The sequence below is a fragment of the Leptonychotes weddellii genome, unplaced genomic scaffold, assembly GCF_054177405.1.
Source record: "Leptonychotes weddellii isolate Sample4059 unplaced genomic scaffold, ASM5417740v2 HiC_scaffold_1821, whole genome shotgun sequence".
NCBI lineage: Eukaryota > Metazoa > Chordata > Mammalia > Carnivora > Phocidae > Leptonychotes > Leptonychotes weddellii.
Window position 1 is genome coordinate 1 of NW_027766570.1, and position 8,916 is coordinate 8,916.

Below are 8,916 nucleotides of genomic sequence, written 5' to 3' on the forward strand. Positions count from 1 at the left end.
CCTCCTCCTAGTCATTCTGTTGATGGGTGTTTGAGGGAATGTGTAGAGTCCAAATTATTGACCAGAACCCAAGCAAGATGCACCTGTTTTCTTGGGGCCTTAGGGTTGCTGGCCTCTTGTTTTCCCAGCCTGTCTTCTGCGGGAGGGGCTTGCTGCACTGTTACTCAGGCAACCCTGTTTGGGCGGAGTTGCCCTGCGCCCCTGTGGCAGGGGATGGGCTCAGTGGGAATCAGTTTTGGGGGCTTTTGTTCTCTGGCGCCTTTCCCTGGTGGCTTTCTGCGTCTCTTCGACGAGTCAGAGCAGAAGAGACTGTTTCCAACCCTCTGCCTCAGAGCAGAGAGACCGCAGTCTGTTCTTCAGTGAGCTCTCCAGGCCACACTGTCTCCATTTCTATCCGTGCTGCTATAAACTGCAGCGGCCTGGGTTGTGTGCCCCTCCCCAGCGCTCCCAGTCCTGCCTCCAGGTCGGGGCTCATCTCTGCCCTTTGTGCTTCTAATACCGCCAGCCGCTCCCAGTTCATGCAGTGCGCGACTCCTCCACTTGGGGTCCTGTCCTGGGGACTGCAGTTCGTGTGCGCGCGACTCCGCCGCTCGGGGTTTCCACCCCGGGGGTTGCAGTTCACCGGCGGGACCCCGGTGCACCGGGTTTCCGTCTTGGAGGCTGCAGTTCGCGTGCGCGTGACCGTCGCTCCGGTTTCTGTCTGGGGGGCTGCGGTTCGCGTGTGCTTGACCCCGCTGGTCTGGTTTTCCACCCCGGGGGCTGCCCTAAAGTCCTTTCCCGCCGCTACTGGTCTGCGAGTCTGCACCTGTCCGCAGTGCGTGAGGCTGTCACTCACCGGCGGTGTAGGATCCCCACGGCCAGGCACCCTCCCGCTGCCGTTTATCCTCCGATATCTGCCCACGGAATCAGGGCTCCCTGCTTCGTACCTCGAACCAACCTCCTGCGATATTCTGTTTGTAGAGATCCAGATCTTCTTACATCTCAGGCTGGTTTCGTGGGTGTTCAGAGTGGTCTGGTAGATATCCAGCTCAATTCCGGGGACCAGTTGAAATAGGGTCCCCTACTCCTTCGCCATCTTTCCCCCCTCTCTCTAGTAGAAGTGTTCTTGTACAGTACAGCTCAGATGCACCTGACATCTACTCTCTCCATCAGAGTTCTCAGAAGTACGCTGAATAAAACTCAGTAAGAAATCGCAGAATATTTCTTACTTTTGAATGTTGTGGGGATTACACACAACAATGTGTGTAAAGCTGTCTTCAGATGGTGAGCACGAGCTACTGGATATGGTGAGTGTTCAAAACCTCCCAAATAGCATTGTCCCGGGTGGTGCTGATAGCCGTGACCTTGACGAAAGCCATTGTTCTTGGTTGGATCTTTTATTTCTAGGTGCATGAACTGCCATCTTCTCTCATGCAAAAATATCCCTTTGACCTCATAGTCACCAACAACATCTCAAATGATGCTTTTCTAGCGGTCCTACTTGGTGTGCATTAACAGGTCATGGGACCAACCTGTAATTATTTTCCACATGGTAGAATTAAGACAAACTTATCAATGGTTTTTATCTCAGCCCTCTAAATTCAACACATGGAATAGGTCTCAATTCTTTACCTCTCCCTTTTCCCAAGCCCTTTGTCAAGTGACTGCTTATCAAGGTGTGACATCTATTTCCCCACCCCTGAGTGTGGGCTGCCTTTTGACGTGCCTTGGCCCAAAGACACAGTGGATGTGACAGGGTGGCAGGGACCTTGTGTACTTCTGCTCCCTTTCATGCTACTCTATTTTGCTATGAGGACATGCCTAGGCTAGCCTATTGGAGGATTGCCCCAGCCAAGATCATCCCAGGGCAGCCTGTCCCCAGCCATCCTGCCCATCCCAGGGCAGCCTGTCCCCAGTCACTCTGCCCACTGATCACAGACTCACGAGCATGCCAAACCAACAACAGCCCACCTCAGATCACTGGAACCACATAGCTAACTCAGAAATGATAAATGGTTGTAGTTTTAAGGCACTGGACTTTGGGGGCAATTTGTTACTCATCAATAACTAATTGATACACGTTGAGCACAATAAGTGTTTGGTAAATGTTGCTAATATTTTCAGTTTATATCAGTTCACCAAGGAAGTCCTGGTTGCTCCACTGTGAGCCCTCCTTCCTGTGTGACTTTCCTCTCCAGTCCCCATTTACCTCTGTTCTCTGTGCCAAGCACCAGCTTCATAGACAATGACCATCCTCCACTCCCTTTTCATTTCCCTATGTAGTGCTCAAGAAAAAACACACCAAAGAACTTCTTAGTAGAAAGAGTGGGGTATAGCAAATTCCTGGAACTACATTACATTTACATGACAAATACAAAGTGAAAGGTGACTTGCTTCCAGGCACTGGTATTTGGCATCAATTTGATCTCTTTCCCTGTCTTTTAAGCAGAGCACCGACATAGTCCTCATCCTCACGGTTGTCCCAGGAAAGCCCCAAAGTGCCAAGCACAAAGGGAAAACTGAGTAAATACCTGTGGAACAGAGTTGAATTAGATGGAGAGACACTCAGTCTAACTGGATTTGAATCCTACCTGGGCCAGCTATCTGCCAGTTGACCTTGGCCCAACTGGTCATCCTCTCTCAATGTGTTTCTCTTTCTGTCTGCTTTACTTACTTCATACCTCATTGCAAGGATTAAATTAGATGACACCTGTGGAAATAAATGCTTTGTAAACTATTGAGAACTGTGTCGTGCGATGTAAGGCACTGTTATGATGGCTACTATTTCAGGTCCAGCAAGGAGCTTGGATCTGGGGAGAATGGCAGAAAGCCCAGGGTTGCAGGGTGGAGAGGCTGAATTGTTTCTTTATCGGCAGATAAAGTAGGAAAAGCACTATGACTCATATCAGAAAAGAAGCCTGGCAAACACTAAGAACATAGTCTGGAGAAAGCTGACGAGCCCACAGTTGGAATTCTGCATTGGGGTTTAGAAACACGAGCATAGGATGCCGAAATCATTGGAAGGAGTCCAGGGAAAAGCAATGAGAGTCACTCCAGAACAGAAGGCCCAACTTGGGAGGGAGTCAGCATGAAATGTGTGAGCTTTGGCTACTAGGAATTTGTACTTATTTCCCCAGGTTCTTCCAAGAGGAAGCTGTTTCAGGGATGGGTAATCTGCTCTGGATGACTGCTGGTGTACAGAGCCCTGCCCAGGGACCTCCAGACTCTGCTCCTAGTTTGGGTGAAGGAAACAGAGATGTGCCAGATGAAGAGGAACCAAACCCTTCCACATGGACCAAAGGGAGTTATACAGATTAGGGGACTTTTGGCTGCAAGCCACAGATAAACTAACAACAAAATCAACTGGAACTCAGTTCACCCCACCTGCTCTCCCTGCTATCCTTGGTGGCTTGGCTTGTCCTATCAGGCTGGCTTCCCTCACAGTTTAAAGAAGGCTGCTACAATTCCAGCCATGCCACACAGATGGTAGCTCTGTCCTTTTTTATGAGCAGGGAATAATTTCACAGATATTTCCCGGCAGATTCCCCCTCCCATGGCACTTGACTATGACGGCATCCTTTCCAAACCTGAATCAGTCACCTACAAGAGGTATAAAATGGCAGTGACTGGCTTAGACCAATCAAGATTCATCCTGGGACTGGAGAGAGAGCCTGGTCCTCAGAAGCACAGGGCCTTCTAACCCCTGAACACAGTTGGGATTCTGATGTAAGGGGGGGAAGAGTTTTGGGGGCATCAGAAAGGGATAGCTGTACCCTTTGGTCCATGTGACCCATGGACAAAGCTCCTTAAAGTGTGATCCATGACAGATAGGAAGCTAACAAGTATCGGGCAGTTACTCTGCCCTGGGAGGGTACTAACAACTGTAGAGGGGTTATCCCATTCTCTCATCCCAACAGCCTGAAGCCCCCTTGTAATGAGCTTTTTGGGGAGAAGACAGAGGGACCTTTAGTAACTGAATCTCCTTGGGAGAGCTCAAGACTCACCTTTCTTATTTCAAATTGCTCTAAATAACTGTTTTATTGTGGTTCTGGCGAATTTCAATTTCTCTTTCTGGAAGTTGACCTTACCTTTCGCCACTATGATTTCTTCCCTGGGTTGTTTTCTGGGATGGCATCCTCAGCATACATGCCTGGGTGTCAGGGAGAGAGTCCAGTAATATAGAAAACCAGCCCGTAATGGAAAGTCCTTTGAAGTTGCACAATTATTGATTTTTTATTTTTGTTTTTGATTTTTTGAATTGATACACGTAATTTTTATAAAATCCAAGCACAACAAAAGTACTGTTAAAAGTCAGTTTGCCTTCCACCCTAGTCTTCACCCAAATGCTCTCTCTCACTATTCTATTCCCTTCCTTCCACCTCCCTCCCTCCCTCCCTCTCTCCCCCTCCCTCCTCCATCTCCCTTCCTTCCTTCCTTCCTTCCTTCCTTCCTTCCTTCCTTCCTTTCTTCCTCCTTCCCTTCTTTCCTTCCTACTTACTGATGAGCTATTATATGCAAAAGTCCATGCCAGGTTCAGGTCTACTCATAGAGATTCATGGGGTTATCTTTGGTTCCTCACCACCCTCCCCAACATTGATTTTCACAAAACGTCCTCAAGTCCTACTCCCTTGGTCCATTCATTGTTCCTCACTGACCTATTGTGCCAGCTTCCAACAGCCTTCCATGCCCCACTGCCTTCTTGCTCTGTTCGGTCTCCATCCTCTTTAAGGGCATTTTTTTAAGTAGACTATGTCGTGGGCCGAATTGTGCCCCACCTCCATTCACATGTTGAAGCCCCAACCCCTAGTGCCCTCACAATGTGACTGTGTTTGAAAATAAAGTCTTGAAAGAGATGATTAAGTTAAACTGAGGCTGTTGGGGTGATCCTAATCCAATAGGTCCAGTGTCCTTATGAGAAGAGCAGATTAGGACACAGAGAGGTACACATAGGGAAGAGCATATGAGGAGACACAAGGAGAAGACAGCCATCTGGGGCAAGAGAAAGGCCAAGGAGGTAGGCCTCAGGAGAAACCAACTTTGCCCACAGCTTAATCGTCAGACCTCTAGAACTGTGAGAAAAGTTTCTCTTATTTGAACCACCCAATCTGTGGTACTTTGCTTCAGAAGCGCTAGAAAATGAACACAGACCACATATAATCAAGTCCCTCATTTGTTCAAAAAGTTTTTAATGGCTTCTAGTTTCTTAACATTAAGGCAAAATTCTTCTCCCAGGCCTTTAAGGGGCCTCATGACCCGGTGCTAACCTACCTTTGCTGTCTTCACTGCTTATCTATCCATCCTCTATGTTTGCTCACACTGGATCGGCTTCCATGCAGTGGACAAGGCCTGTGTCCCCCTACCTCTGGGCCTTTGAACAGGTTGTCCTTTCCGTCAAAAATATGTTTGCATTCCCCAACCATGTCCCTCCCATTTCTAACTGTTGGAATCATGGCTATTCCTCAAACCCAGCCTGAATGCCCCTAGTGGGTCACTCTCATCCGCCCCTGCATCACTTTGCAAAATTGTTGTGATAGGCATTGTATTCTGCCCCACATTCTACTGAGGTGGTTTTTGATTTGACTAAAATTCTCAGGCATAGGTTCTCCATCTTGCTTATCTTTCAGTCTTCAATCTAGGATGGTTAGACAAGTAGCGTATTTTCACAAATATGAATGGAATTACAATGACAGGCCAGATTGAAAAATAAGATCAAAATTAGGGCACAGACATGAAAATAATGTCCCTAAAAAATAAGAAATAAAAAAGATGGACTAAAATGGTGTCAATTTGGGGATGACCCAGAGGAAGAAGTGAAATCCTGATGGAGAGAAACCTCAACAGTAAAAAGACAGTTCCTTCTCCTGATATTGCAGCTGTATTTTAAAATATAGACGACTTAAGATAGAACTTTGGCTGAATATTCTGGAATGTTTTCTGAAAGGAAAACAGTTGATCTCTGGAGACAACTCCCCAGTAGCTTTGCCTTGGAAAGCTGGCTGGACGGAGGAGCTTCTGAAGTCTTTTTACTCTGGAATTGACTTGCCTTTGAGATGCTTTGCTAAAGTGTGAACAGCGGTATTCAGCGGGGAGCAGGCTTCCAAGAGCAAGCATACGCCCTCAAAACCATCTACTATGCAAACATGTGGAAGCCATCTATAAATTGTAAGCGTGGGTTGGCCTGGACCTGCTGAAACACGATCAAAGGGAAAGTGATTTATATAATCTCTCCTTTCCCATGTGATTTTGGGGCTGTACTGGAGTGAGGAACTCAATCAAAAGTTTTAAAAAAATAAGGAAAACAAAACACGAGAGTCCCACCTCTTCCCCCAGACACCTGCAAAATGAGAGAAAAATACTTTCTTCTCATTGCAAGAGAAAACTGGGAGATGAAGCTGTTAGCCATGTGAAATCTAGTGGGAAAATGGGTGGATTTTTTTTCCCCTAGTGAATCTTAAAGCTGTAAGGCTTTATCTCCCTTCCTTTTCTTTTTCTTTCTTTCTCCCTTCATCCATTACATTAGTGAGGCTTGCTGACGAGGACTTGAGCAGCTTCTGTAATGATCCCCAGGCCTCCCCAACACAGTGGCACATTAAAACGCATGCAGAAGCCAAGTACATGGGGAAGGAGCCCTAGCAGCAGTGGGGAATTAAATGGGCCGTTGTCCCTGGGGCTCTGCTTTGCAGCTCAGTGTAGAGAAGGGGGGGGACTTTGTGTCCCTGGAACATGCCTGATGGTGTTGGATTTCTGGGGTGCCCCCGTGTCCCAGCTGTCAAAGCCAGGAGGTTTCTGGGAGGAAGGAAGTCAAGCTGGAGACAAGGAAACGGGGGTGGAGTCAGGACCTGCCTCTGTGGTGTGAAGTTGTGGTAGGGGCCAGAAAGATCCCCACCTACCCAGACACTCTTACTCAGTTGCTAAGTGTCTAAAGTCAGGCTCTCAGAAGCAGAACCTGAGACAGGAGAACTTGTGCAAGGGGTTTATTGAAGAAGGGCTCTCGGGACAAGGGAGGGAGGGGCCGGGGAAGGGAAGGGGGGTGAAGGGACAGCTAAGCGAGGATGTGGGCTCCACTGGAGGCCAGCTTCAACCTGATCCCACGGAAGCCTCTCGAGCATGAGTCATGTCACACAGTTGCTTGCTTTTGAGGCAAGAAGGCCAGCCTTTTGTACTTCCATGTTTGGTCACTGATCACTGGCTGTGAGAGGGGCAGTGGTGGGGTAACATCTGCTCGGACAACAGGGATGTTCAGGAGAAGGGGCAGGAGTGAGTTACCCACTGTGTTAGTGCTCTAGGGTTGCCACCAAAGAGCCACAGACCAGAGGGCTTGAACAACAGACATTTCTGGTCTCCCAGTTCTGGAGGCAGGAGTCCAAATCAAGGTGTCTGCAGGGTTGGTCTCTTCTGAGGGGGGTGAGGCAGGATCTGTTCCAGACTTTTCTCTGTGGTTTGCGTCTTCTCCTGCCTTTCCTCACCTCCTCTTGCCTCTCTGTGTGTCTGCGCCCAAATCTCCCCTTTCTAGAGGACACCAGTCATATGGGATTAGGGTCCACCCTAATGACTTCATCCTAACTTGATTACCTCTGTAAGGACCCCATTTCCAATAAAGTCGCAATGTAAGCTGAACTGGAGTCTGAGTAACAAGGGATCAGATCTCTCCCTGTGTGGGTAGAGCTGCCTGGCTCCCCAATTCCATCGGCTGCCTGTGCTCGGCTCCCCCTCTGGCTTCTGTCTTTGCCCAGGAACCTCGGATCCCGGGGAGGTGACCGAGAACATGTTGGCAGCGGTCATGCGGATCCACACTTGAAGCTTTCTGATGGGCTCTGCTCAGGACAAAGTTCGTCAACACGGGACGCTGGGAACCATGGCCGCCTCTGAGGGTCTGAGGGAAGTTCTTGGGCACAGTGGGCACAAGTAGGTTTTCACAAGCTACTTAGTTGATGCCGAGAACGTAGAAATTGCTTCTCTCTTCTTTCAGGAGAAAAAGGAGCAGCATTTCTGATTGAAGACACCTTAGTCTTGGGGATCTGATTCTTGCGGAGAAAAGACTCTCTTCGCGGGGGCCTTTCTCTGTTCCTATTTGGTGAAAAGGAGACCACAGTGGATGGGGCATGTGGGGGCAAGTGCAGGAAAGGCCAGCAGGGGACCAACGCAGACGGGGCGACGCGGTACAGAGGTGCTCATTGCTACAATAGAGTTGGCTTCCGAGCAACTTCAATTACTTGTTAGGTGTTTAAAATAGGTGAAGTATATATGTGTGTATTGTATATCGTGTTATCATTACACCTAAGCAAAAGTAATGGGAATGGCTTTGTATCAGGACTGACTTAGTATCATTAAATTCCCAGGTTGTCCTCCGTGGGTGTCTCCCCCCCCCCGCCCCGCCCCATCCTCGTGTGTGTTATAGATGTGTGTTTCTTGTTTGTTTCAATCAGGATGCTAACAAGGCACACTGGGTGACATCTCTCTCACGTCAGTCTTAATCCGCAGGGTTTCCCTGCAGTTCTTTGCCAGTGCAACTGAGGGTTTATCCTGTAGATTCTCCAGCAGTCTGGCTTTTGCTGATTCGTCCTCCTTGGGACATTGAACACATCCCTCTGTCTGCTGTCCTTCCTATGAAGTGGTAGGAGGATGGAGGATCAGATTCAGATTTGGTTTATTTGGCAAGGTTGCTCCTGTGTGCTGGGATGAGCTCCCTTCCACTGGAAGTAAGCAAAAATTATCTGGCTCTCTCTGATGTTGGACACTGTGGAGGAGCACATTCTTCTTGTTTTTTTCTTTGATCACTCTCTAAAAATATAAAACCAGTCTTAGCTTGGGGGCTGTATGAAACTATCCTCAATTAACTAAATCCATTACTTTATTAGAGATTGCAAAATGGTGATGGTCTCACTCTTCACTCTTCATTTATTAGCTGGATTATTTCTGTAAAGTAAAAGTTACCCC

The 8,916-nt window shown here is 48.1% G+C and overlaps 1 long non-coding RNA gene across 1 annotated transcript; it reads left to right on the plus strand.

Annotated features, from left to right (window-relative positions):
- Positions 1–11: 11 nt before the first annotated feature.
- LOC145718602 (uncharacterized) lies at positions 12–7,940 on the plus strand. The gene is made up of 2 exons (XR_014141915.1): positions 12–1,286; positions 3,117–7,940. It is a non-coding gene; the product is annotated as an uncharacterized LOC145718602 (long non-coding RNA).
- The last annotated feature ends 976 nt before the right edge of the window (positions 7,941–8,916 follow it).